Source organism: Pristiophorus japonicus, chromosome 11 (assembly GCF_044704955.1).
Source record: "Pristiophorus japonicus isolate sPriJap1 chromosome 11, sPriJap1.hap1, whole genome shotgun sequence".
Lineage (NCBI taxonomy): Eukaryota > Metazoa > Chordata > Chondrichthyes > Pristiophoridae > Pristiophorus > Pristiophorus japonicus.
Window position 1 is genome coordinate 142,948,221 of NC_091987.1, and position 27,895 is coordinate 142,976,115.

Genomic DNA, 27,895 nt, shown 5'->3' on the forward strand with positions numbered 1-27,895 from the left:
ATGGATGTTGAGGCGCATGGCCAGCCTTCAAATGTCTTCCTTCACTCATTTACGCTCAGTGTCTCCCTCCCCCAGCAGCCCAGCAGTGATCAAGAAACCCACACCGGATCACTCTATGATGCACTGTATGAATACACCAATGTATCTTCGCACTAAAAGATGTCTTTTGCCCTTATATGTACATGGGCCCAGCAAAGGAGGAATGTGTAGGACAGGGGGCGTAGTATTCAAGTGTTTCAGGAAAACACTGATAGTATGACAATGGAACAATAATTACTAACATCTGACGTGCCTGCTTTGTACAGAGAATGGACCTTAGCAAGTGTCTTTCCTTCAGTACAGACGCACTCAGTTTATGAGAAATCACTAAAATATGATGAATTTAAGGCAGTTTGATCCAATGCTGTTTTCAACATTCTGCATGATGAACAATACAAAGCAGCACGAGCAGATAAGATAATGCTTAAGTTATTTTATCAATTGTTCTGTTTGCATAGATGTGAAAAGGAAAGCCAGGATAATCAGGGAGAAAGGAATAGAAGGATATGTTGCTGGGATTCGATGAAGAGGGTTGGGAGGAGGCTCGTGTGGTGTAGAATTTACCAATATCTCGCAAAGATTCCAGGTACCTTTCCCCTACAGAGGAGAAGAATCCCTTTCTGGGCTTTTAAAATGAGTTTAAAGGGGCAGACGAAGCCTGTGGGGGATAAAAGGGGATGCATTCATGGAGACCCCCCCCCCCCCGCCTCCGCCCCACGTAGTGTTTGGACTCATAGGAAAGGGAATTCAAAATGGACCTAAATTACAGAAGCTTGAGATCCCCTAAACATCTATGGGAAGGAGCATATCAATTTTAAGATTCTACAACATTTTGGCTGGGAAAAAGAGTTACCAAATACAGGAGGTGGGGCCAACGTCTGAAGCAAATTCGTGTATTCAGGATCCCAGACTGTCTGGGGGAACTATTCACCCCCGAAGAGATAATCGAATTACCCGATCAAGCACAATGGAAATCATGGTCAGGAAACTGGACAATCCTAAAACAATGCAAAACTAGTGATAGCACATTCTCACACCCTAATCGAGTTACTGCTGACAAAGGAGACATTTGAAAATCAATAGACAGAACAATTTAAACAAAGCCCAAGAGATTTGATGGGAGATAACGGAGCCTTTTTTTGGGGGGATATATCTATCCCCCAGTTTTACAAGCAGAAACTAACAGAACACAGACTGGAACTCGCACAGACTTGAACAGAACACAGACTGGTACTCACACAGACTTGAACAAGGACACAGACGGGAACACAGACACAGACACAAGCAGCCTGCTTCCTCTACAGTGAAGAAATGGAATAGTGAAGGAAACTACCAGAACTCATCAAGAACTGACCGAGCACGAGGCCCACGAAACGGAAGGTTGTCAGCAACAAAATTGACAACCAGTCTACAATCTACTTCTGAACGACCCAACGGGGGAGAAATTACCAAAAGGGACTAACTAAAACTATTCTTATCCAAAGAAAGTGGGTACTTACCCCATACGTCCAAAACGCAACTTACCGCATCAACGGATGCACCAACTGAAGACTACGCAGTCCGAAGTCCTCTCCTCCATCCGGGGTACGGCTCGCCTAGAAGGCCAAGTGCAGCGAACCCCGAAACCGTGATTCACCGGCAACTGTCTAAAGGGATTGGCGAGCATAGACCCTGAACCCTCAGAGCTATAACTGAGTTAGTTAGGGGAATTGGGAGGGGGGAGGCTGGGATAACTTGTGTAAATGTATCTGCATTCTCCTCTTTACCCCATTTAGAGTTTAAGCTGTATTCTTTTCCCCACAGGCTGTAATTTGACATTTTATTCAATGTGATGTACCCCTCAGTGTGTATTGGTCTGTGTGTGTTATTAAAGGTGTGCTTTTTACTTCTTTTTAAACACAATAAAGCCATACCTGCTTCCTACCTTGAAACCGATTGTCTGTCCAAGTCTGTCACAGTCCCTTCATAATTCCAGTGTCTAGAACCAAGGGTGTGGGAGCGATTCGGAACCGCTCATATAAGGTCAGAAGGGAAAGCTGACCCCCTGCAAACCACCCCTTACAGTGGAGCATAAACACCGGCGTGGACATGTTGGGCCAAATGGCCTGTTACTGTGCTATAAATACCTGTAATAATTGTGGCCTGAGAAAGGAATGTAACTGTGGTACAGGAATGGTTTGCCTGTGATTAGAGACAGTTACTCCCCTCCCCCAGCTCTTTGGGCCAGAGATTACGTTGTGTCCCGTTTGGGGCGATAACTTTTGAAATCTCTGAACAGTATCGGCAGGCAATAATCATTTTATACTCTCAGGAAATTCAACTTTAGTGTGCCAAGAGGGAAGTGAAGGGCTCAATCAACGCTAACCACTTCTCTCGGGACGCTAAAGTGCGTGAGCTGGGCGGTAGCGGCAGACACTGAACAATGTGCAGTGCAGCGCTGTCAGCATCAGAGGCTGCTTCCCTCGCTTAAAGGGAAGGGCCAGTGATGGTCAGCAACATTCTCCTGCTCAGTTCTGTGTGGCCAGGGGACCTGTGTGACTGCCATTACAGCCCACTCTCAGCGAGCGGAGGGCCCAGACATCGCGCAGCAATGAAGTGTCAAAAACTTTCAGCAGGCCCAGACTGTGCAAGAATAAAGTTTAGCCTATCTGAAAACTATTGCCTTTAATTATCAAAAATGCTGGAAGTCTCAGCAGGTCAGGCAACATCTATGGAGAGAAAAACAGGGTTAACGTTTCAGGTCGATTCCAGCATTTTCAGTTTTTATTTCAGGTTCCAGCATCCGCAGTATTTTGCTTTTGTGTTAACCTTTAATTATCGCTCCCCAAGCGGCCAGCCGAGGTGACAACGCCTCCTCTTGCTGTTGCTGTTGATGCTCGGTGATGCAGCAGGGGGCAGGAGGTAATTTCACATCCGGGGCGGAATGAGGTGCTGCGCATTTGATGATGTCACGATCTACAGGGCGCTAGAAACTGAGGCGGTAATGTTAGCGCCAGCGCAAAAGTGGCAGGAAAGCTCGCGCGCATTACTGAATTCGCTGCATCCAGTCAGTAACCCCTTAGCTCCCCGTCACTGCCCCCCTCTCCCAGGCGCTAACAGCAGGTGCAAAGCAAATGAATGACTCCCCCTTTGGTTTTAGTGAGCACTCAAGGTGAGGGGTGTCCGTCCTGGGAAATGGAGTGCATTCTTACTGTTTGTATCCAATGCTCGAAGGTCATATATGGTTTATCAGTGCATTTGGTGCTAAGATTGGTGTAATATGTAGAAAGTTGTTCAACTCCCCAGCACTGAATAAAGCTCGAATACAAAATACAGTGGATGCCGGAGATCTGAAATAAAAAACGAACATGCTGGAAATCCTCAGCCGCTCAAGCAGCATCTGTGGAGAGAGAGTAAAGTACCTAATTGAAAGATGAGGTGCTGTTCCTCGAGCTTCTATTGTACTTTATTAGAACAGGGTAGGTGGCCGGGGACACAGAGGTCAGACTGGGAGTGGTTTGGAGAAGTAAAATGACAAGCGGCCGGAAGCGCAGGGTCAGCTTGTAGACTGAACGGAGGTGTTCAGTAAATCCATCACTCAATCTGCGTTTGTTGCTGCCTGACCTGCTGAGCATTTCCAGCATTTCTGTTTTTATGACTGAAAAAAGCTTATTCTACTCTAGCCAACAATGTGCCTATACCCCTGCCTCAGAAGCGTCTCCTCCCACCCAGCTCCTGATATTGGGGAGGGCCAAGCTGCAGATAGGCGGCCCGATCTAGACCACCAGTGAGTGGGGTGCCGGATTGTGGCACAGACCCCGTGTTCAACGATGCAGTCGGCCAATGTTTGTTTTACTCGAGAACGTCACCTCCCCTGTAACTAGCGCCCCACAACAGCCGGCCACCATGTACACGCCTTCTGAAGCTGTTGCTGTGATCTACCGGTTACCGCCGCCGCCAAACTCCCACGGAATTAAGTGGGAGTCGTTAGCGGCGCCACGCCCAGGCAAAAAGTTGTTTGTGCCCAGTTAGTAACGGGAGACGCAAACCACCCCAATTTCTCCCCTAGACTCTAAAAAAAACACTCAAAATGAATTTGACCTCAATATCGCTGTGGAAATCTGTCCTTGAGGTTTTTTTTAGTAATTTTGAAAAATCATTGAGTCGAAACTACTAATGAAAAAATACTGCTCAGATCCAGACTGGACATTAGGTGCACTGCACATGCCCAGATTACACAATCCACACTGAGCTCACAGGATCACAGCTCTGCGTAAAAATATCAAGCCCAGGCTTTTGGGAGAGGCTGAGGCCTTCAAGTAAAAACTTTACTGAAGACATTAAAAGGTTCAAAACATAATTCAATGGGTAGATTTCATCATTTTGATTTGTTCTTCTTTTGTTCAAATTCTTCTTTTGGGCAATATGGAAAAATACCAGAAAAACAAAATTCACAAAGCATTGTGAGAGAATTGTGAGAACTCAATGGCGAGATTCTGCATTCTCAGGGTGATATAGTCTCCCTATCAAACAGCAGCTACTGTGTGTCACACAGTGTGACATTTTTAACATTAAAAATACCTATCACAGTGCCATCTGTGGGTGTAACAGGTACTGCAGGTACTTATACCGAGTTTTCAATGAAACATACCAAGTGTTTTTTATATCTATATATATTAGATATATCGAGCGTGTATGCCTGGATGGTACGTGATGCTGTGTAGCATTGGAGATGGTCTGCTGATCTGACACCAAATCAGTTCAGAGATACTGACTGGAAGATGGAATGCCAATCTCAGTTGAAAATGTTGGGCCAAAAATTGCGGTCGGAGGCTTCCCGCGGGCAGATGCCTCCAAGCAAAACTGTTTTACTGAAAGTACCTAGTGATCCCGGAGGAACAAACACTTGCGGACCGAGGCCTCCTTTCGCAGCCCAGCGTATGGTCTCACACATCCCAGGAACGTAAGCACAGTCTGGGATCACGTGGGCCTGGACCACCAATGAACATGGAGTGGCCGAAATTCAGGCCCGCCAGAAAGCTGGCGCACCAATCTCCCCTCATTTAAAGGGGAGAGAAGCAGCGTTTTTTTAGGTTCGGCCACTGGGCCACCAGGGAGAGTTTCGGCCGGATCAGTGGCCTGGCCCAAGAGCGGGTACCAGGCTGCCTATTGGCGCCCCGGCCAAACTCAGGGCCATAATTGTCTGGCCAATCAGGAAGTTGGCCAGCAAAGAAAAACATGATGGCCACGGTAGTGCGCCCTCCCATTGATGGGCCGCCGCGCTGTCTTGGCTCACACACAAGAAACTACAGACAGAAAAAGCTGTCGGGGGCACCGCGCGACGGATCATTGATTTTTCAGGTAAATTTTGCGCGGAGTGGGATTGAGGTGCAGGAGCGCGGTGCATGTTTAGATGATGCGCTTGGGGCAGTCAGCAGCAGCGGGGCGGAGGTGGTGAACTTGGATCGTGGCGGCCAATGGACTGCAACGCGGTGGTCACTTGATTCCGTCGCATGGCCGCCGCAAAACGGCAGTAACCGGCCTTATTCAGACCCTGAATTTTGGCCCTGGAGTATTCTCATTGATAGTAATGGTGAGTCCCGTTTGTACGAGTTTCCATTACTATCCCCCAAAACACAGAAACACAACACAATAAATCATAAAAAACACCTCATATATTTAAAATTAATTGAAATTGAATTAAATGTTTTAGGAAAAAATTTATTTTTTGTAAATGTTAAAAATAATTTTAATAGGGATAATGATAAGCATACTTTAATGGACAGGATTTTTAATATAAACATTTGTGATACCATTTAATTTTTCTGTCTTTAAAAACTCTTATGCTAGTGAAAGCAGGCCTGCTTTTACCAGGTGTAAGAGTTTGAAGGACATTCACTGGGCAAGAGTTGGACAAAAAGCCTAAATCACCGTTCGCAAAGGCCCTTCTCACAGGGATGCGTTGGAACTTTTGACAGATTGCAAGTGCCGGATTCAGGCACATGCGCAGCACACCTAAACCCAGAACAGGTGGGGCCTCTTTGGGCACGTGCACATATCATACAGAGAGACGCCAATTTACAGCCCTTGTCTTTGAGATTATTGTCAGAGAGCCAAACCTTGTGGTTTGTATCATTTCATGATAAACATGAAAGGGAGCAAAACAAGTGGCATTTAGTTGAGCACTTCCATGTAAGCAGAGAAGGCGTACAATGTTTAATCTAAGTAGGCATTGGAGCAGGAAGTTCAACTAAACAGCTTGGCTCACCTCACCTACGAGTCAAAAGTTCAACGGCCACTTGAGCATCTAATCCAGGCTGACACTTCATTCCTAAGGGAGTGCTACATTGTCAAAGCTGCCATTTTGAGATGACATGGGCAATTCCTCACTCCCCCTGAGTCGGTGAATCAGAGCACAGGAAATACCTGAGTCATTAAAATAGCAAAACCATAAGAAGTGCAAACACAGCACTGGGGTTCATTTCTAGAGGAATAGAATTCAAAAGCAGAGAATTTATATTAAACTTATACTGAACCTTGGTTAGACCACACTTGGAGCACTGTGCACAGTTCTGGTCCCCATATGACAAAAAGGATATAGAAGCACTGGAGAAAATGCAAAAAAGATTTACAAGGACCATACCAGAGAGGGGACAAGGTTTATGAGGATGATACAAGAGAGGGTACAGGATTTACAAGGACCATACCAGAGAGGGTACAAGATTTATAAGGACCATACCAGAGAGGGTACAAGATTTATAAGGACCATATCAGAGAGGGTACAAGATTTTTGAGGATGATACCAGAGAGGGTACAACTATCGGGAAAGACTCAACTGGCTGAGGATCTTTTCCCTAGAAAAGAGAAGACTGAGAGGTAAACTGGTGGAGGTCTATAACATTATGAAGAGATTAGGGTACAGATAATGTTTCCACTTGTGGGGTAATCCAGAACTAGGGGCCATAAATATCTGATAGTCACTAATAAATCACAGTGACTACATTCCAAAAGTACTTCATTGGCTGTAAAGAGCTTTGAGATGTCCGATGGTCATGAAAGGCGCTATATAAATGCAAGTCTTTCTTTTAATGAGGAATTCAGAAGGAACTTCTTTACCCAGAAAGTGGTTAGAATGTGGAACTTGCTATCACAAGGAGTAGTTGAGGCAAATAGCGCAGGTGCATTTCAGGCGAAGTTAGATAAACACTTGAGGAAGAAAGGAATAGAAGGATATGTTGATAGGGTGGGATGGAGTAGGGTGGGAGGAGGCTCATGTGCAGCATAAACACCGGCACAGACCTGTTGGGACGAATGGCCTGTTTCTGTGCTGTACATTCGATGTAAATAGATGTCCCACCTGTCTGTTCAGGTGGTTGTAAAAGATCCCACGTACAATTTCAAACTGAACCAGGAGTTCTGGCCACCATTCTTCACTCAGAAGACACCAAATAGCATCCACTTGCCTTTCACCTCATATACTGTTTGTGGGACCTTGCTGTGTGCAAATGGCCTGCTGCATTTTCCTGCAGAACAGTGACTGCACTTCGAAAGTAGGAATTGTTTGTGAAACACTTTGCAATGTCCTGAAGGACATGATAATCTGATATAAAAGCAAATTCTCTCATTTCTTGTCACTGTGTAACCTGAGCGAGGTGAAGTTCTAGCCGTTGTATAAGAGAATGTGCGATGGTCTCACTGGTCGGGGGTTTTGCTTTCTCATTAATTTTGGTGAAGCTGTTACAGTTTTGGATCAGAGATTTAATTTAATCCAAGTCTGGGCAGGAAGGCCGTGAGGCTTTGGAGAGGGGACAGAGGAGTTTTACTACAATGGTTCCAGGGATGAGGGATTACAGTTACGTGGATAGACTGGAGACGCTGGGCTTGTTCTCCTTCGAACAGAGAAGGCTGACAGGAGATTAGATAGAGGTGTTAAAATCATGGAAGGTAAATAAAGAGAAACTGTTCCCAATGTCAGAATGTTCACTAACCAGAAGGCCATATTTAAGGTGATTGGCAAAAGAACCAGAGACGACCTGTGGAGAAAAAATTCATGCCATGAGTGGTGAAGATTCAGAATGCACGACCTGATAGGGCGGCGGCTGCAGATTCAATAGTAGCTTTCAAAAGGAAATTGGATAAATACTTGAAGGAGAAACAATTGCAGGGATATTAATATGTCCTTACTATACAGTATAAATGCACACGGGGCCCTTACTTGAGAGAAGATCACTCTGTGACCAGTTACCTTTATTACCAAGACCTCAAGAGCAGACGGTGGGTGGAGCTTCCCCTTTTATACCGGAAAGTCCAGGTTAGGAGTGTCTCCCACAAGTTCGCCCCCTGTGGTCAGTGTCTCAAGGTGTACAACTTCAGTCAGCTTATACATGGGTTTACAATGACAGTTGAATACATGACATCTATGGGAAAGAGCGGGGAAGTGGGACTAACTGGATTGCTCTTTTATAAAGCCTGTGCAGATTCGATGGGCTGAATGGCCTCCTTCTGTGCTGTACTCTTCTGTGATTCTATGATAGATGATCAGATGGTCAGTGGTTATCTGATGGAAAGGCTGCACTGTAACCATCACCATATGGCCAATGATAAAGTGATTCTGAACTCCTCCTTTTCTGGCAAAATGTTTCTACAGAAAAATTACAGAATTCAAAGACTTGGGAAGTGGCAGGAAGTTTCTGCTCAAGATTTGAATTCGAACTATTGGTATTATTAAGGTGAAGCAAAGAGGGATTCAGTCTCATTGATCATCTCATTCAATCTAATCAGCCTCATCAGAAGCTGTGACTCTAGCGAGAGACGAATGATTAATCCAAAGACCACATGTTGAAGTTGCATGTTCAGCCATGAACTCATTGAATGGCGGTGCAGGCTAGAAGGGCCGAATGGCCTACTCCTGCACCTATTTTCTATGTTTCTATGTTTCTATGCAATTTGTGCTGTTATAATTTATACTTACAATCCATGCCCTCCTATAACTTCAGGACATAACTCAGTTCTGTAGTTCTCTTTACCTGGTACAAGGTAACTCTGCAAATCCGCACCTTCACTTTTTACAGTGATGAACATTTAGATTATTCGCCTTTATATATTTTTCCAATGGGAAGGGTTTAACATTACGTGGCCTCTTTTATTCCCCTGTTGCCGGAAGCTCAGAGGTAAGATGGGCCACGCTGAAATCTTCAACACGAATCTCTCTCTCCCTACTCCGGATGAGGTACTCGCACATGGAAAGCTCGGCCCGAGAGCCTGGCCTGTACAACAGTGGCTGGGAGCAGAATATTCCCCGAGGCAGCAGCTTTTAAAGGGCTGCAGCTTGCCATTAAAGGGCCAGTTGTGGTGGTGACAGAGAAGTTGACCCATTGGTCACAATGGTCCAGCAAAGACATGTGTGCTGGAGGGCGACCTTTGATGCTGAAGAGTTGGAGGATCTGCTGCAGAAGCTGCACCAAAGGAGGGTGGCCCTATTTGGGGTTGTAGGCCATCCTCCAATAAAAGCACAGTGGCAAGCTATGTGGAGGGAGGTCACTGACTAAGTACAGTCCCGCAGGCTACTTGGCTCCAAATAGGGAAGCATTTGCTGGTATCAGGAAGATGAGCTCCTTAATGTTCACATTTCTGGAACTGAACATCAACATCCTGAGGGTCATCATTGACCAGAAACTTAACTGGACCAGGACCAGCCACATAAATACTGCGGCTACAAGAGCAGGTCAGAGGCTGGGTATTCTGCAGCGAGTGATTCCCCAAAGCCTTTCCACCATCTATAAGGCACAAGTCAGGAGTGTGATGGAACACTCTCCACTTGCTTGGGATAAGTGCAGCTCCAATAACATTCAAGAAGCTCGATACCTTCTAGGACAAAGCCGCCTTCAATTGATGAAGTGTTTTTGGGTGGCGCCCTATCCTGCACCACCTTAAACGTTCACTCCCTCCACCAGCGCTGTACCATGGCTGCAGTGCTTACCATCTACAAGATGCACTGCAGCAACTCACCAAGGCTTCTTTGACAGCACCTCCCAACCCCGCAACCTCTACCATCTAGAAGGACAAGAGCAGCAGGTGATGGGAAAACCACCACCTCCAAGTTCCCCTTCAAGTTACACATCATCCTGACTTGGAAATATATCAGCGTTCCTTCATGGGTCAAAAATGAAGGGTCAAAATCCCGGAACTCACTCCCTAACAGCACTGTGGGAGTATCTTCACCACACGGACTGCAGCAGTTCAAGGAGGTGGCTCACCACCATCTTTTCAAGGGCAATTAGGGATTAGCAATAAATGCAGGCCTTGCCAGCAACGCCCATATCCTATGAAGTTGGGAATTATCGCATTCTCTGGGAGCTACCATTTGAAGCACAGTGAACCACCATCGACCTCCCTCCATCCTTGGAAACTACCACACCATCTCCAATCTCCGTTTCTACTCCAATGTCCTTGAACGTAATGTTGCCTCCCAAATCCATGCCCATCTTTCCCGCAATTCCATTGAATCTCTCCAATCTGGTTTCTGCAACTGCCACAGCAACAAAAAGGCTCTCATCAAAGTCACAAAGACCAACTCTCCTTGTCCTTCTTGTCTTGTCTGCAACCTTTGACATGGTTGACCACTCTATCCTTATCCAACGCCTCTCCACCACATCCAGATGGGTGGGACTGCAATTGCCTGGTTCCATTCTTATCTATCTAACCAAAGCCATTGTTTTCGGTCCCCGCCACAAACTCCGTTCCCTAGCCACTGACTCCATCCCTCCCCCCTACATCTATCTGAGGCTGAACCAGACTGTTCGCAACCTTGGTGTCACATTTGACCCTGAAACGAGCTTTCAACCACATATCTACAGCATAACTAAGACTGCCTATTTCTACCTCCGTAACATCGCTCGTCTCCGCCCTTGCCTCAGCTCATCCGCTGCTGAAACCCTCGTCCATGATTTTATTACCACTCGACTTGACTATTCCAACACACTCCAGGCTGGCCTCCCACATTCTACCCTACGTAAACTAGAGGTGTCCAAACTCGGCTTCCCGTGTCCTAACTCACACCTAGTCCTGCTCACCCGTCACCCCTGTGCTCGCTGACCTACATTGGATCCCAGTTAAGCAACCCCCTGATTTCAAAATTCTCACCCTTTTTTTCAAATCCCTCCATGGCCTCACCCCTCCCTATCTCTGTAATCTCCTCCAGCCCCACAACCCCCCGGGTTGTCTGCGCTCTTCTAATTCTACCCTACTGAGCATCCCTGATTATAATCGCTCAACCATTGGTGGCCGTGCCTTCTGTTGCCGAGGCCCCAAGATCTGGAACTCCCTGCCTAAACCTCTCTGCCTCTCTACCTCTTTTTCCTCCTTCAAGACGTCCCTTAAAACATACCTCTTTGACCAAGCTTTTGGTCACCTGCCCTAATTTCTACTTAAGCGGCTCGGTGTCAAATTTTTTTATCTCCTACTACTCCTGTGAAACATCTCGGGATATTTCACTATGTTAAAGGCGCTATATAAATACAAGTTGTTGTTGAGGGCGGAGCGGAGTGACTGCTGCGATGATGTCATCATGGCGCCACGTCACCACAGCTCTCCCCTTCATTTAAACGGGAGAGCCTTTCCGATTTTAAAACTTCGGCCCACTGGGCTACCAGGGAGGGTTTCGGCCGGGCCAGTGGCCTGGCACCCAAGAGGGAGTGCCAGGCTGCCTGTTGGTGGCCCGGCCGAACCGGGGCATAATTGTCGGGATAACATGGCAGTCGGCCGACAGAAAAAACTTGGCGGCAGCGGCAGTACATCCTCCCCTGCCGTTGCAGAAGGCCACAGCCTCACTAGAACACCGGGAAGAAACTTTTTTTGGCACCACTGGGTGGGCCGAAGATTTTCTGAGGGGAATGTCGCTGTCGGAGGTGACCATCGGCGGTGCGCACGGCGATGACGCGATTACCGTGGATCGGCAGCAGCGGAGCGGTGGGGGACGGGGGGGGATCGGGGCACCACCAGGAAAACTCGGGAGGGCAATTGGGCTGTCAGCGGCCACCCCACCAAAAGTCAGCGGCCACTCCACTCCGCAGCATGGCCGCCGATTTGCGGTGCTAACAGGTCTTAAGGAAAGGGGAAGTTTCATCCCCCCAGTGTTGTGGAAACTTTGTGCTGTTGTGATCTGAACGTCTGCAGGAAGAACCGGCCCTGATCCAGAAGCTGTCTGCAGGATGTTATTAAGCAGATCACACAACTATGTGGCAGCCTGTGTGATGAAGTGAAGGCAGGTAGAACAGATCCCCTGTGACATGTCCAGGTGGAAGGGTCTATCAATGTAAGATCCAACAGATCCCCTGTGACATGTCCAGGTGGAAGGGTCTATCAATGTAAGATCCAACAGATCCCCTGTGACATGTCCAGGTGGAAGGGTCTATCAATGTAAGATCCAACACATCCCCTGTGACATGTCCAGGTGGAAGGATCTATCAATGTAAGATCCAACAGATCCCCTGTGACATACCCAGGTGGAAGGGTCTGTCAATGTAAGATCCAACAGATCCCCTGTGACATGTCCAGGTGGAAGGGTCTATCAATGTAAGATCCAACAGATCCCCTGTGACATGTCCAGGTGGAAGGGTCTATCAATGTAAGATCCAACAGATCCCCTGTGACATGTCCAGGTGGAAGGATCTATCAATGTAAGATCCAACAGATCCCCTGTGACATCCCCAGGTGGAAGGGTCTGTCAATGTAAGATCCAACAGATCCCCTGTGACATGTCCAGGTGGAAGGGTCTATCAATGTAAGATCCAACAGATCCCCTGTGACATGTCCAGGGTATTGGGTCTGTCAATGTAAGGTCCAGGGTAGTGATAAGTGTATATTAAAGGCCTCAGGTGAGGTTGTACCATTGTTCCTGGGCCATTCATCAACTCCTCTCCCTCACTTCACTGTGGGATATGTATGGAACTCCCACACCAATATCCATTGTCACCTCTTTATATAACATGATTTAAATGCCAGCAGCAGCCAAGTATAATGATGTAAAGTATGGAATTGAAAACAAAATGGAGGACTACCAAGGAAACCCAACTAATGCATGGAGCAAAATGCAGGAAGGTGGAATGAAAAATGCCAAAATAAAAGGAAAAACCAAATTGCCTGCATCAAAAACCATGATCTGGCATTAAGAATTCTACTAGCAGATGAGGCCCAGGATTTTGCAACCTCTGGAGGAGCAGCATACTATGGGTGAAGCTTTGCCCACAGTCGGGAGATCCAGTGTGGGCCCTTTGAACAGGAATTTAAATATATGTGTGTTTGCGCACATCAATAGTGCAGCCTCAGGTTTTTGTCCCCAAATTACCCGTTGGAAAATCACACGAACCGCCCAACTTTCTCCAGCTGGCCAAAGCCTTGGGAACTCTGCACTAAAGTGTGATCTTGCCGGTCCTTGTATAATCCCAGTCTGACCTACTTGAAGTGAGTGTAGATCAGAGAAAGGGGGCTGCAGTGTGATAGCCTGATGCACAAACCCAGGCTCAATGTCTAACGTGGCTCCACATCAGCAGAAGAGTGGCTCCAAGTTACCCCCATACTCCGGGATCGTCTTATAAACCCTGACCTTCCATTTATCATCACAAACCCTCACCTTGTTCAGTTGCTGCATGGCAGGAGTGAGTGATGTGGATTACAGAAATAAAATTGTATTTATATAGCGCCTTTCATGGCCTCAGGACATCCCAAAGCGTTTCACAGTCAATGAAGTACTTTTGAACTGTTGTAATAGGGAAATAAGTGTTGTACCGTAGGGTTAATCTTTATTCCTCGGAGCTGTTGCTTTTCCTGTAAGTGTCCAATGACACCCTAAAGGGTTCCAACTTGCTTTTAATTTTTTGTTTATGGTAAATGTACTTAAAAAAATCTAATCTCACTCTTCCTTCCAGTTTTCTCACAACGATAGCGATTTAGTTGGGGTATAGCTCCGTGGGTGCTGGCAAGACTTAGTGAGCTTTTGGCAATAAGTATCAGCAGTTCATTGGACTGGAAGTTGAATCCTATCGTCACTCGATGTGTGCACATACGTGTTTCCTGTGGGTTTGAATGAGTGGCAAACAGAAGCAGAAATCCTGTCTGAATTCCCTTTGCCCTCCCTAGTTTAGAGTGACAGAGGCCAATTTGAGCAACCCTCCTGTCACATATCTGAGAACAGCTCTCAGCACAGACAGGGATTGAACATCGAGCTCCCCATTCCGTGTGCCTGATGACCAAACACAGGGATCCTCAGGAATGGAAGGTGCGGCACACAAGCATCAGGGAAGCCCCATTTCATCCTCCCTACAGCCTGCTGTCATTCTCCTTCCCAGTTTTACATCTTCACTCCGAATGATTCATTTAGCCTCTCTGACATTACCTTTGTGTCATTTCTCTGTTTCTTTAAATTAGTTAAAACATTACAGTCTGGAAACTACTGTTAGCATTAAGACGAACAACTGTGATACTGGAACATTACTGAAGAATTCAGTGAGTACCATTTAACCTGTACTTAATGTCCATTTCCTAAATGGGGTGAAATCACTGCAGACTCAATGTTGTGATCCTTCCAGGGAGCGACAGGAGACATCTCCAATATCTCCCAGTTTGCCATTCATTGCTCTATCTCTGAGGTCACAGATGCTCTGCACAGGGGGAAGACTACATTTCCTTCCCCATCACCAGAGAGAAGCAGCTTGAGTGTGCATGTGGCTTTGCCAGGATAGCAGGCTTCACCATGATGCAGGGCCTCATTGACTGTATCCACATCGGGCACCATGTAACAATTCTGAGGTATTCCATAACCGCAAAGGCTTCCACTCACTTAATATGCAGTTGGTGTGTGACCACATGCACAGATTACACCGTCAATGCCTGCTACCCTGGCAGCAGCCACAATGCCTTCATCCTGTGCCAGACTAGTGTGCCAGCTCTCTTCCAGCCACCACATCAAACTCACAGCTGGCTGCTCGGAGACAAGGGCGATCCGCTCCCCACTTGACTCATGAACCCCTCTGCAACCCCAACACTTGTGCCTAGCAAATAGTAGATAATCAAGGTGCTATAGGGAGGGAGGAACTTAATAAAATCACTATCACTAATCAAGTAGCACTCAGTAAAATAATGGGACTAAAGTCGGACGTGTCTGCTGGACCTGATGGCTAACATCCTAGCGTCTTGAAAGAAGTGGCTGCAGAGATAGTGGATGCATTGGTTGTAATTTACCAAAATTCCCTGGATTCTGGGGCAGTCCCAGCGGATTGGAAAACTGAAAATGTAACGTCCCAATTTAAAAAAGGACACAGACAAAAAGCAGGAAACTATAGACCAGTTGGCCTAACATCTGTCATTGGGAAAATGCTGGAGTCCATTATTAAGGAAGCAGTAGCGAGACATTTGGAAAAGCATAATTCAATCAAGCAGAGTCAGCATGGTTTTATGAAAGGGAAATCATGTTTGACAAAGTTGCTGGAGTTCTTTGAGGATGTAACGAGTAGGGTGGATGAGAGGGAACCATTGGATGTGGTGTATTTGGATTTCCAGAAGGCATTTAATAAGGTGCTACATAAAAGGTTACTGAACAAGATAAAATCTCACGGGGTTGGGGGCAATATATTAGCATGGATAGAGGATTGGCTAATGAACAGAAAACAGAGAGTCAGGATAAATGGGTCATTTTCCGGTTGGCAAACAGTGACTAGTTGGGTGCTGCAGCGATTGGTGCTGGGTCCTCAACTATTGATAATCTATATTAATGACTTGGATGAAGCGACTGAGTATAATGTAGCCAAGTTTGCTGATGATACAAAGATGGGTCGGAAAGCAAATTGTGAGGAGGACACATAAAATCTGCAAAGGGATATAGACAGGCTATGTGAGTGGGCAAAAATTTGGCAGATGGAGTATAATGTTGGAAAGTGTGAGGTTATCCACTTTGGCAAAAAAAATAGAAAAGCACATTATAATTTAAATGGAGAAAAATTGCACAAAGTGCTGCAGTACAGAAGGACATGTGGGATCCTTGTGCATGAAACACAAAAAGTTAGTATGCAGGTAAAGCAAGTAATCAGGAAGATAATTGGAATGTTGGCCTTTATTGCAAGGGGGATAGAGTATAAAAGCAGGGAAGCCCTTCTATAACTGTACAAGGTATTGGTGAGGCCACACCTCGAGTACTGCGTGCAGTTTTGGTCTCCGTATTTAAGGAAGGATATACTTGCTTTGGAGGCAGTTCAGAGAAGATTCACTAGGTTGATTCTGGAGATGAGGGGGTTGACTTATGAAGATAGGTTGAGTAAGTTGGGTCTATACTCATTGGAGTTCAGAAGAATGAGAGATTATCTTATTGAAACATATAAGATAATGTGGGGGCTTGACAAGGTGGATGCAGAGAGGATATTTCCATTCATAGGGGAAACTAAAACTAGGGGACATAGACTCAGAATAAAGGGCCGCCCATTTAAAACTGAGATGAGGAAGAATTTCTTCTCTCAGAGGGTTGCAAATCTATGGAATTCTCTGCCCCAGAGAGCTGAGGAGGCTGTGTCATTAAATATATTTAAGGCAGAGATCGACAGATTTTTGAGTGATAAGGGAATAAAGGGTTATGGGGAGCGGGCAGCGAAGTGGAGCTGAGACCATGATCAGATCAGCCATGATCTTATTAAATGGCAGAGCAGGCTTGAGGGGCCATATGGCCTACTCCTGCTCCTATTTCTTATGTTCTTAAACAATGAATGCCATGCTGCCACCAGGGACATCATTGAGCAGACCATCAGAGTGGTTCCGCTGCCTTGACCGCTCGGGAGGAGTCCTGCAGTACTCGGCTGAGTGGGTGCCCCTTTTCATCATCGTCTGCTGCATGCTGCACAACTTGGTCATCATGAGGGCGCAACCATTGCCACCCGGCATAGCTCCAACACCTCAGGATGAGAAGGAGGATGAGGAGGAGCAGGAGGAGGAGGAGGACAAGAGCAGGATGAGGATGAGGATGAGGAGGACAAGAGCAGGAGGAGGATGAGGATGAGGAGGAACAGGAGCAGCAACAATGATGGAGGAGGCAACCACTCAATCGACATTCTACAAGGGCGGTCCACAACCGTCTGATCAGACTTCGGTTCCAATGAATTCCAGCCCAATTCCCAATTGCTTAGCACGTCCCCATCATTACATTAATTTCTCAATCCATGCCACAGCCCCAAAACTGAAATGAGAGACAGCACCAAATATGCAACAAATATCCAATTACATTTTTATCCCAACAACATTAACCACATGTATATACAACAATTAAAGTTACTAGTCACCCTTATATCCCCTTTTTACAGTGCCTTTACTGATTCTACTGCTCCTCCGTAGTGTATCCCCAGTGGCTGCAACACGGCTGGTGGAAGGCTGCTGTGTGTCAGGGCCAGAGACTACAGATGGCCTTGCAGGACACCCTCGACCAGTTCTGGGCCTGGAAGGCCCGGCTGTAGAATGCACCACCTCAGGCTGGGCGGCGGCAGTCTGGACTGGCTGGATGACTGTCAGCGACAAGTGCAATGGCGGAGTGTCAGCAGTGGGCTCAGGAATATAGTCATCCTGTGAAAGGACAGCAGGTTCCTGCTCCCCTCACCCACTGCCACTCCCCTGGGGCTTCACCTCAGCTGGAGCACAGATTGGTGGCCTGCTATGACACCGTGAGATCCCCAGTCGCCTATCGTGAACCCAGGGATGATGGCAGCAGTCAGAGTTGTGTGGCATCCAGCTGAGACTGTATGAGAGTAGTCTGAGCTTCGATCCCAGCAACCAATGTCTGCATTACAGCACTAAGATGTTGCATTGCTTCTGCCTGTGCTGCAATGGAAGCTGCCACATCGCCCATGACACGCGTCATGAGGTCTCTCTGGGAGTCCACCATCGTCTGCAGACTGGAAACGATGGACTCCATAGTGTGTGCAGAGCTCTGTGCAATGTTGGAGGCAGACTCCTCCATGCTCCTTACCACTGCTGATAGCCTCTCAGGCACACTTGCCATTGCACCTATCATCTCGAAGGTTATGGCCATCACCCTTGTTGTGAACACCACCCCATCAAAGTCCTCATCTGAGTCCTGTGCAGAACTCGTGCGCCAACTCTCCCTCTGGGGGACTGGCCCTGAGGTACCCTTTCCCCTTGGCCTTGCTGCAGCCCGCTTGTCCCTGGTGTATCACCCAGTGCAGGCCCCTCTACTAAGCTTGCCTCTAATGATCGCATAGTGCCAGTCTCCGAGGTGGTGCCTGCGGGTGAGAGATGCAGTGACACGGAGCTTGGGTCCTCCTCCTCTTCTCCTTCCTCACTCACATTGAGGGGCTCAGGGATAGGCTGGTCTTCTGCTGGCTGATTATCTGAAAGCATAAAGGCACAAGACTCACATTAACGTGAGGGCAGGGGGGCAGGAATGGAGCAAGGAATGCAGATAGTATCAGGAGCTGGAAAATGATAAAGCCTTCTGGTGTGAGGGGAAGTGGGATGAGAAAAGGAGAGGGGATGAAGATACTGTTGTTGCCCACAACGGGGTCGATGTCGCCAACGGCCACGGCGCCCACCACCTGCTGCCCAATGGGCCGCAGCACTCGCTCCTCCAGATTGGACAGCTGATGGAGCTGAGCTTCACCCTCGCCTGTCCTACATAAGAACATAAGAACATCAGAAATAGGAGCAGGAGTCGGCCATGTGGCCCCTCGAGCCTGCTCCGCTCTTTAATAAGATCATGACTGATCTGATCATGGACTCAGCTCCACTTCCCCGCCCGCCCACTCCCCATAACCCCTTAACCCCTTATCATTTAATAAACTGTCTATTTCTGTCTTAAATTTATTCAATATCCCAGCATCCACAGCTCTCTGAGGCAGCAAATTCCACAGATTTACAAAAGAAGAAATTTCTCCTCATCTCAGTTTTAAATGGGCGGCCCCTTATTCTAAGATCATGCCCTCTAGCTCTAGTCTCCCCCATCAGTGGAAGCATCCTCTCTGCATCCACCTTGTCAAGCCCCCTCATCATCTTACACATTTCAATAAGATCACCTTTCATTCTTCTGAAATCCAATGAGTAGAGGCCCAACATACTCAACCTTTCCTCATAAATCAACCCCCTCATCCCCGGAATCAACCGAGTGATCCTTCTCTGGACTGCCTCCAAAGCAATTATATCCTTTCGTAAATATGGAAACCAAAACTGCACGCAGTATTCCAGGTGTAGTCTCACCAATACCTCGTATAGCTGTATCATGACTTCCCTGCTTTTATACTCCATCCCCTTTGCAATAAAGGCCAAGACACCATTGGCCTTCTTGATCACTTGCTGTACCTGAATACTATCCTTTTGAGTTTCATGCACAAATATCCCCAGGTCCCGATGTACTGCGGCACTTTGCAATCTTTCTCCATTTAAATAATAACTTGCCTTTTGACTTTTTCTGCCAAAGTGCATGGCCTCACGCGTTCCAACATTATACTCCATCTGTCAAATTTTTGCCCACTCACTTAGCCTGTCTATGTCCTTTTGCAGATTTTTTGTGTCCTCCTCACACATTGCTTTTCCTCCCATCTTTGTATTGTCAGCAAACTTGGCTACGTTACACTCGGTACCTTCTTCCAAGTCGTTTATATAGATTGTACATAGTTGGGATCCCAGCACTGATCCCTGTGGCACCCCACTAGTTACTGGTTGCCAACCAGAGAATGAACCATTTATCCTGACTCTCTGTTTTCTGTTAATTAGCCAATCTTCTATCGATGCTAATATATTACCCCGAACCCCGTGAACTTTTATCTTTTTCAGTAACCTTTTATGTGGCACCTTGTCAAATGCCTTCTGGAAGTCCAAATACACGACATCCACTGGTTCCCCTTTATCCACCCTACTCGTTACATCCTCAAAGAACTCCAGCAAATTTGTCAAACATGGCTTCCCCTTCATAAATCCATACTGACTCTGCCTGACCGAATTTTGCTTTTCCAAATGTCCTCCTACTGCTTCTTTAATAATGGACTCGAACATTGTCCCAACCACAGATGTTAGGCTAACTGGTCTATAGTTTCCTGCTTTTTGTCTGCCTCCTCTGCTGCTCCCTCCTATTGTGGGCCATCTTGTAGTTTCAGTAGTTGCAGATGTTTGGTGGGTGAGTGGTGGGAGAGTGGTGCTTTGTGCAATGTGCAGAGTCAGAGGTTCAGATGCTGACATGTATGGCCTGTTGAAGCATGTACTCACCCTGGCCACTCGCACTTTTTACAGCACTGTGTCAGGCTGCGTTCCACGACACTACTGGCCGAGACCTCCTGGGCCACTTCCCTCCACAGTGCCGTGAAGATCTGGGGCAATGCCCTCCTTCTAATTGCCGGGAAGAGCAATTCACTCCTTTGTTCCACTGCCCCCACCAATGCCTCTAATGCGGCGTCATTGAATCAACGAGCTCTCTCCCTGGGATTTGGGTTGGGAGCAGCCAGAGCCATGAGGTCTTTCAGTTAGTCTCAGGTCGACTTCAGTTGCAGGAATGGTGAAAATAAGCAGCTGCAGATTGATACAACCTTCCCTTTTAGAGCTGGAATGAGCCAGTGTGAAGGATTGAAGGATGATTGCTGAATACATTGCACCTGAAATTCAGTAGCACTCTGGCGGTAGCCCCCTGTAGCGCCCCACTGAGGTCATTAGCACCTGATTTACTGCCCCACCCCCTTCCTTTCTGGGGCGTTGAAGCCCAATTTAGAAGAACTTCAGAATCCTTCGCGCCTGGTGCTAAACTTTCAAAATATATAAATTTAAACGCCCAAACGGGGCGCTCCCGAATTTCTCCTCCAGAATAGCTGGTCATTATTTCATTGCTGTTTGTGGGAGCTTGCTGTGCTCAAAATTATCTGCCGCATTCCCAACATTACACTGTGACCACACTTCATAACTCCTGAATTAACTGTAAAGCACCTTGGGATGTTCTGAGGTCAGGAAAGGTGCTATATAAATGCAAGTCTTACTTATTTTCATTTCTTAAAGTGTTATCATATCTGCCAGTTAAACATATTCAACCACCTTGTCCTACACCTTCATGTTCAGTTCTTCCATTACTGTTTATCTCACCCATTGTGCGGCGTATGATCATCGTCAGCTTGGGTTGGGGCAGTGCTGCCCCGCCGTGCTTTTGCCTTGTTACGGACATGTGGCACCGAACCTATTATTCCTTCAAACTGATTCCCTTTGGTTAAAGGGGAGGGCCGCTGTGCACTCTGCTGGGCCTCTGATGGTCTCCACTGGACCACCAGGGCGGCGTGGTGCCGAGGCCTCCACACAAGGGAGGCAGAAGTTAGGCCGACCGGTGAGTCAGCCAAACCGCCAAGATGGCAGCCAAGGCACGGCCCAGCTCCCCTTTAACTTCCGCGCTGCGAGTTAGTGGAGGCTGGCACTGACATCGCATCGCTCGCGACAGCCTCGTGGGGTGCAGGGGAATGTCCGCCGTCGGGCACCAAGGAGTCAACGCGTGGTGCTAATGAGTCGCTGTGCACGACGATTACATCATCGCCAGTTGCACGACGATCCGGGGTGCTACCGATGGGGCATGGCGTTACCATGGCTGCGCCTCCACTAACTCGCCTACACCCCGGAGGCGCTAACGGGCATCGCAAAACAGAGCATTAGTCTCCGATGTTTCCGCTTGGGGGGGTGGGGGGGCGTTAGGTGGTAGGGGAGTGGGGTGCAGAACTAGGGGAATATAAGATCATCACTAATAAATCCAATAGGGAATTCAGGACAAACTTCTTTACCCAGAGAGTGCTTTAAATGTGGAACCCTCTACCACAGGAATAGTTGAGTCGACTGGAATCGATGCATTTAAAGGGAAGCTCCATAAACAGATCAGCGAGAAAGGAATAGAAGGATATGCTGAAGGGGTGGATGAAGAAAGGTGGGAGGAGGCTCGTGTGGAACATAACCTCCGGCCTGGAGCTGTTGGGCTGAGTGGCCTGTTTCTGTGCTGTACATTCTATGTAGTACTATGTCGTGGCTGGCTACCACGACTCTGGTGCCCCGATGCAACAACTTGCATTTATCATCATCATCATCATCATCGTAGGCAGTCCCTCAAAACGAGAATGACTTTCTTCAACGCCAAAAAAAGGATGAGTTCACAGGAGTTTCAATGAAGGACCCGAACTACATCCTGAAGGGTGGAAGATGCCTGTGCGTGGATTTTTTTAACATGGGGTGGCCGTTGCACACCAGCCACCATACGGGCTTGACAGAGCTAGGCTTGGTCCAGTGGCAAGGATTATCCAAGATGACTTGAGACCAGCCAAGAGGGTAAATGATTGGCTGGTGATTGGTGAGTAGTTTTTCTTTTTCTTTTCTGTATCGGTAGGTAAATCTTTAGCATTGTTGTTGCCAAATTAAGTTAATCTAAGGGTTAAGTCATGGCAGGAGAGCTCGGACACGTGCCATGCTTCTCCTGTGCTATGTGGGAACTCAGGGACGCTTCCAGTGTCCCTGACGACTACATGTGTGAGAAGTGTACCTGCTGTAGCTCCTGACAAACCACATTGTGGCACTGGAGCTGTGGCTGGGTTCACTCTGGAGCATGCGCGATGCTGAGGATGCCATGAATAGCACGTTTAGTGAGTTGGTCTTACCGCAGGTAAAGGTTACACAGATAGATAGGGAATGGATGACCAACAGGAAGAGCAGTGGAAGGTAGTGCAGAGGTCCTACAAGCTGAATTTAGGGAGCTAGGAGTTAAATTAAAAAGTAGGATCTCAAAGGTAGTAATCTCAGGATTGCTTCCAGTGCCATGTGCTAGTCAGAGTAGGAATTGCAGGATAGCTCAGATGAATACGTGGCTTGAGGAGTGGTGCAGAAGGGAGGGATTCAAATTCCTGGGACATTGGAACCGGTTCTTGGGGAGGTGGGACCAGTACAAACCGGATGGTCTGCACCTGAGCAGGAACGGAAACAATGTCCTAGGGGGAGTGTTTGGTAGTGCTGTTGGGGAGGGGTTGAATTAATATGGCAGGGGGATGGGAACCTATGCAGGGAGACAGAGGGAAGCAAAATGGGGGCAGAAGCAAAAGATAGAAAGAAGAAAAGTAAAAGTGGAGGGCAGAGAAACACAAGTCAAAAATAAAAAAGGGTCACATTACAGCAAAATTCTAAAAGGGCAAAGTGTGTTAAAAAGACAAGCCTGAAGACTCTGTGCCTCAGTGCGAGGAGTATTCATAATAAAGTGGATGAATTAACTGCACAGGCAGCAATTAATGATTATGATATAATTGGAATCACAGAGACATGGCACCAGGGTGACCAAGGCTGGGAAATCAACATCCAGGGGCATTCAACATTCAGGAAGGATAGACAGAAAAGAAAAGGAGGTGGGGTAGCGTTGCTGGTTAAAGAGAAAATTAACACAATAGTAAGGAAGGACATTAGCTTGGATGTTGTGGAATCTGTACGGGTGGAGCTGTGGAATACCAAAGGGCAGAAAACACTAGTGGGAGTTGTGTACAGACCACCAACTGTAGTAGTGAGGTTGGGGACAGCATCAAACAAGAAATTAGGGATGCATGCAATAAAGGTACGACAGTTATCATGAGCGACTTTAATCTACATATTGATTGGGCTAACCAAACTGGTAGCAATACGGTGGTGGAGGATTTCCTGGAGTATATTAGGGATGGTTTTCTGGACCAGTATGTTGAGGAACCAACTAGAGGGCTGGCCATCCTAGACTGTGTGATGTGTAATGAGAAAGGACTAATTAGCAATCTTGTTGTGCAAGGCCGCTTGGGGAAGAGTGATCATAATATGGCAGAATTCTTTATTAAGATGGAGAGTGACACAGTTAATTCAGAGAGTAGGGTCCTGAACTTAAGGAAAGGTAACTTCGATGGTATGAGACATGAATTGGCTAGAATAGACTGGCAAATGTTACTTAAAGGGTTGACAGTGGATAGGCAATGGCAAACTTTTAAAGATTACATGGATGAACTTCAACAATTGTACATCCCTGTCTGGAGTAAAAATAAACCGGGGAAGGTGGCTCAACCGTGACTAACAAGGGAAATTAAGGATAATGTTAAATCCAAGGAAGAGGCATATAAATTGCCCAGAAAAAGCAGGAAACCTGAGGACTGGGAGAAATTTAGAATTCAGCAGAGGAAGACAAAGGATTTAATTAGGAGGGGGAAAATAGAGTATGAGAGGGAGCTTGCCAGGAACATAAAAACTGATGGCAAAAGCTTCTCTCGATATGTGAAGAGAAAAAGATTAGTGAAGACAAACGTAGGTCCCTTGCAGTCAGATTCAGGTGAATTTATAATTGGGCTCAAAGAAATGGCAGACCAGTTGAATAAATACTTTTGTTTTGTCTTCATGATGGAAGGCACAAATAACCACTAGGGGACCGAGGGTCTAGTGAGAAGGAGGAACTGAAGGATATCCTTACTAGGCGGGAAATTGTGTTAGGGAAATTGTTGGGATTGAAGACGGATAATTCCCCGGGGCCTGATAGTCTGCATCCCAGAGTACTTAAGGAAGTGGCCCTAAAAATAGTAGATGCATTGGTGATCATTTTCCAACAGTCTATCGACTCTGGATCAGTTCCTATGGACTGGAGGGTAGCTAATGTGACACCACTTTTTTAAAAAAGGAGGAAGAGAGAAAACGGGTAATTATAGACCGGTTAGCCTGACATCAGTCGTGGGGAAAATATTGGAATCAATTATTAAAGATGAAATAACAGCGCATTTGGAAAGCAGTGACAATATCAGCCCAAGTCAACATGGATTTATGAAAGGGAAATCATGCTTGACAAATTTTCTGGAATTTTTTGTGGATGTAACTTGCAGAGTGGACAAGGGAGAACCAGTGGATGTGGTGTATTTGGACTTTCAAAAGGCTTTTGACAAGGTCCCACACGAGAGATTAGTGTGCAAAATTAAAGCACATGGCATTTGGGGTAATGTCCTGACATGGATAGAGAACTGGTTGGCAGACAGGAAGCAGAGAGTCTGGATAAATGGGTCCTTTTCAGAATGGCAGCCAGTGACTAGTGGGGTGCCACAGGGCTCAGTGCTGGGACCCCAGCTATTTACAATATACATTTATGATTTGGATGAAGGAATTGAGTGTAATATCTCCAAGTTTGCAGATGACACTAAACTGGATGGCGGTGTGAGCTGTGAGGAGGACGCTAAGAGGCTGCAGGTTGAATTGGACAGGTTAAGTGAGTGGGCAAATGCATGACAGATGCAGTACAATGTGGATAAATGTGAGGTTATCCACTTTGGGGGCAAAAACACGAAGGCAGAACATTATCTGAATGGCAGCAGATTAGGAAAAGGGGAGGTGCAACGAGATCTGGCTGTCATGGTACATCAGTCATTGAAAGTTGGCATGCAGGTAAAGCAGGCGGTGAAGAGAGAAAATGGTGTGTTGGCCTTCATAGCTCAAGGTTTTGAGTATAGGAGCAGGGAGGTCTTACTGTTGTTGTACAGGGCCTTGGTGAGGCCTCACCTGGAATATTGTGTTCAGTTTTGGTCTCCTAATCTGAGGAAGGACATTCTTGCTATTGAGGAAGTGCAGCGAAGGTACACCAGACTGATTCCCGGGATGGCTGGACTGACATATGAGGAGAGACTGGATCGATTGGGCCTTTATTCACTGGAGTTTAGAAGAATGAGAGGGGATCTCATAGAAACATATAAAATTCTGATGGGACTGGACAGGTTAGATTCAGGAAGAATGTTCCCAATGTTGGGGAAGTCCAGAACCAGGGGATATAGTCTAAGGATAAGGGGTAAGCCATTTAGGAATGAGATGAGGAGAAACTGATTCACTCAGAGAGTTGTTAACCTGTGGAATTCCCTACCGCAGAGAATTGTTGATGCCAGTTCATTGGATATATTCAAGAGGGAGTTAGATTTTTCCCTTACGGCTAAAGGGATCAAGGGGTATGGAGAGAAAGCAGGAAAGGGGTCCTGAGGTGAATGATCAGACATGATCTTATTGAATGGTGGTCCAGGCACGAAGGGCCGAATGGCCTACTCCTGCACCTATTTTCTATTTTTCTCTGCTGCACGGACCTAGTGCGTACATGTATCGCAGTGTGGGCTGATCCGTGCTGCCCCTGGGCCCCTGGCCTTGAACTTGCGCCTCTCCTGGACCCCGATCACGTCCCTCTACAGTCTCTTGCCGCTCCTGCTGTACCTGCCCACGCTCCACTCATCAACCTGGACCTTGACGACGTCCCTCTTCATTGCCGTCGCCCTCCTGTACCAGCTCGTGCCGTGCCTTGCAGTGGTACACCACCCTGCTGCCCATGGCCGCCGCTCGCCATTCATTTTATGGCCCTGACCTGCCGCTGATGTTCCCTCGCACGTCAGGGCCAGCACGCATTTATATGGCGCCTTTAACATAGTAAAATGTCCACAGGAGCGTAATCAAACAAAATTTGACATTGAGCCAGATAAAGAGATATTAGAACAGGTGCTCAAATGTTTGGTCAAAGAGTGTAGGTTTTAAAGAGCTCCTTAAAGAAGGAGAGAGTTATAGAGTGGGAGAGGTTTAGGGAGGGAATTCCAGAGCTTAGGATCTTGGCAGCTGAAGGCAGGGCCACCAATGGTGGAGCGATTAAAATCGGGGATGCGCAAGAGGCCAGAATTGGAGGAGCACAGATACCTCAGAGGGTTGTAGGGCTGGAGGAGGTTACAGAGATAGTGAGGGGCAAGCCCATGGAAGGACTTGAAAACAAGGATGAGAATTTTTAAATTGAGACATTGTCAGACCGGGAGCCAATGTAGATCAGCGAGCACAGGGGTGATGGATGAACGGGACTTGGGTGTGAGTTAGGATACGGCAGCAGAGTTGTGGATGGGCTCAGGTTGCGCTGCAAGGTGGGAGGCTGGCCAGGAGAGTATTGGAATAGTCGCCACCTATTTGGGTTGTGCATTACAAGAGCTCTGATAGTGAATGCCCCATATCCCGTCCTGTGGTGACTGACTGGTGCTGCCTGCTTTCTTCTCCCTTGCCTGCTGGCTAGCTGGCATCAGTCCATGCGATGTATACCTCCTCTCCCTGACGCCTTGGTCCTCAATCCATGCCTCCTTGAGTAGGGTTTCCAATGCCTGGGTAATTAACCTGCCTTTCCTCACCCTCCAATCTCTCATTCTTCACCAACTTTGCTCATTCACAGCCGCTCCAGCCGACCCAATTCTGTCTCAGTGCTGAACGTCCTCCTGATTGTAGTTTGCGGCTAATTATTTGGATTAGTTGTACTTCTGTTTACTTTGTGGCTGCTTTTAGCCCCATCAATGAAGCAGTCTTGTTCATAACTCTCAAAGTAACCCTCTGTTAATCCCTCAGAATCAGGCCAGTCGCAATTTCAGGCTTATTTCTGCTGTCTGCTTTTTCTAACCTATTTAATTACAGTGCAGTAGATAGATCTAGGTTTTGATATTATCTACCTAGTCCTGCTTGGCTGAGATCACATGTGCACCCTCGCCAGTGTTTCCTGAACACACACAATATAATACTGCTTGGCATTTCCCTCCCAGTTTGATTACCAGATAATCGGCTTTTGATCAACATTGAAATTGGGTAAAAAGGTAGAAGCAGCATGAATACACAATTAGTTCAGGGACATAAACCAGAGGGTTGTGATGAATGGCTGTTTTTCGGACTGGAGGGAGGTAGACAGCAGTGTTCCCCAAGGTTTAATACTAGGACTACTGCTGTTCTTGATATCCTTTAATGACTGAGGCACTTGGACACAATTTTGAAATTTGCAGATAACACAAAACTCGGAAGTGTAGTAAACAGTGAGGAGGATAGTGATAGACTTCAGGAGGACATAGACAGGCTGGTG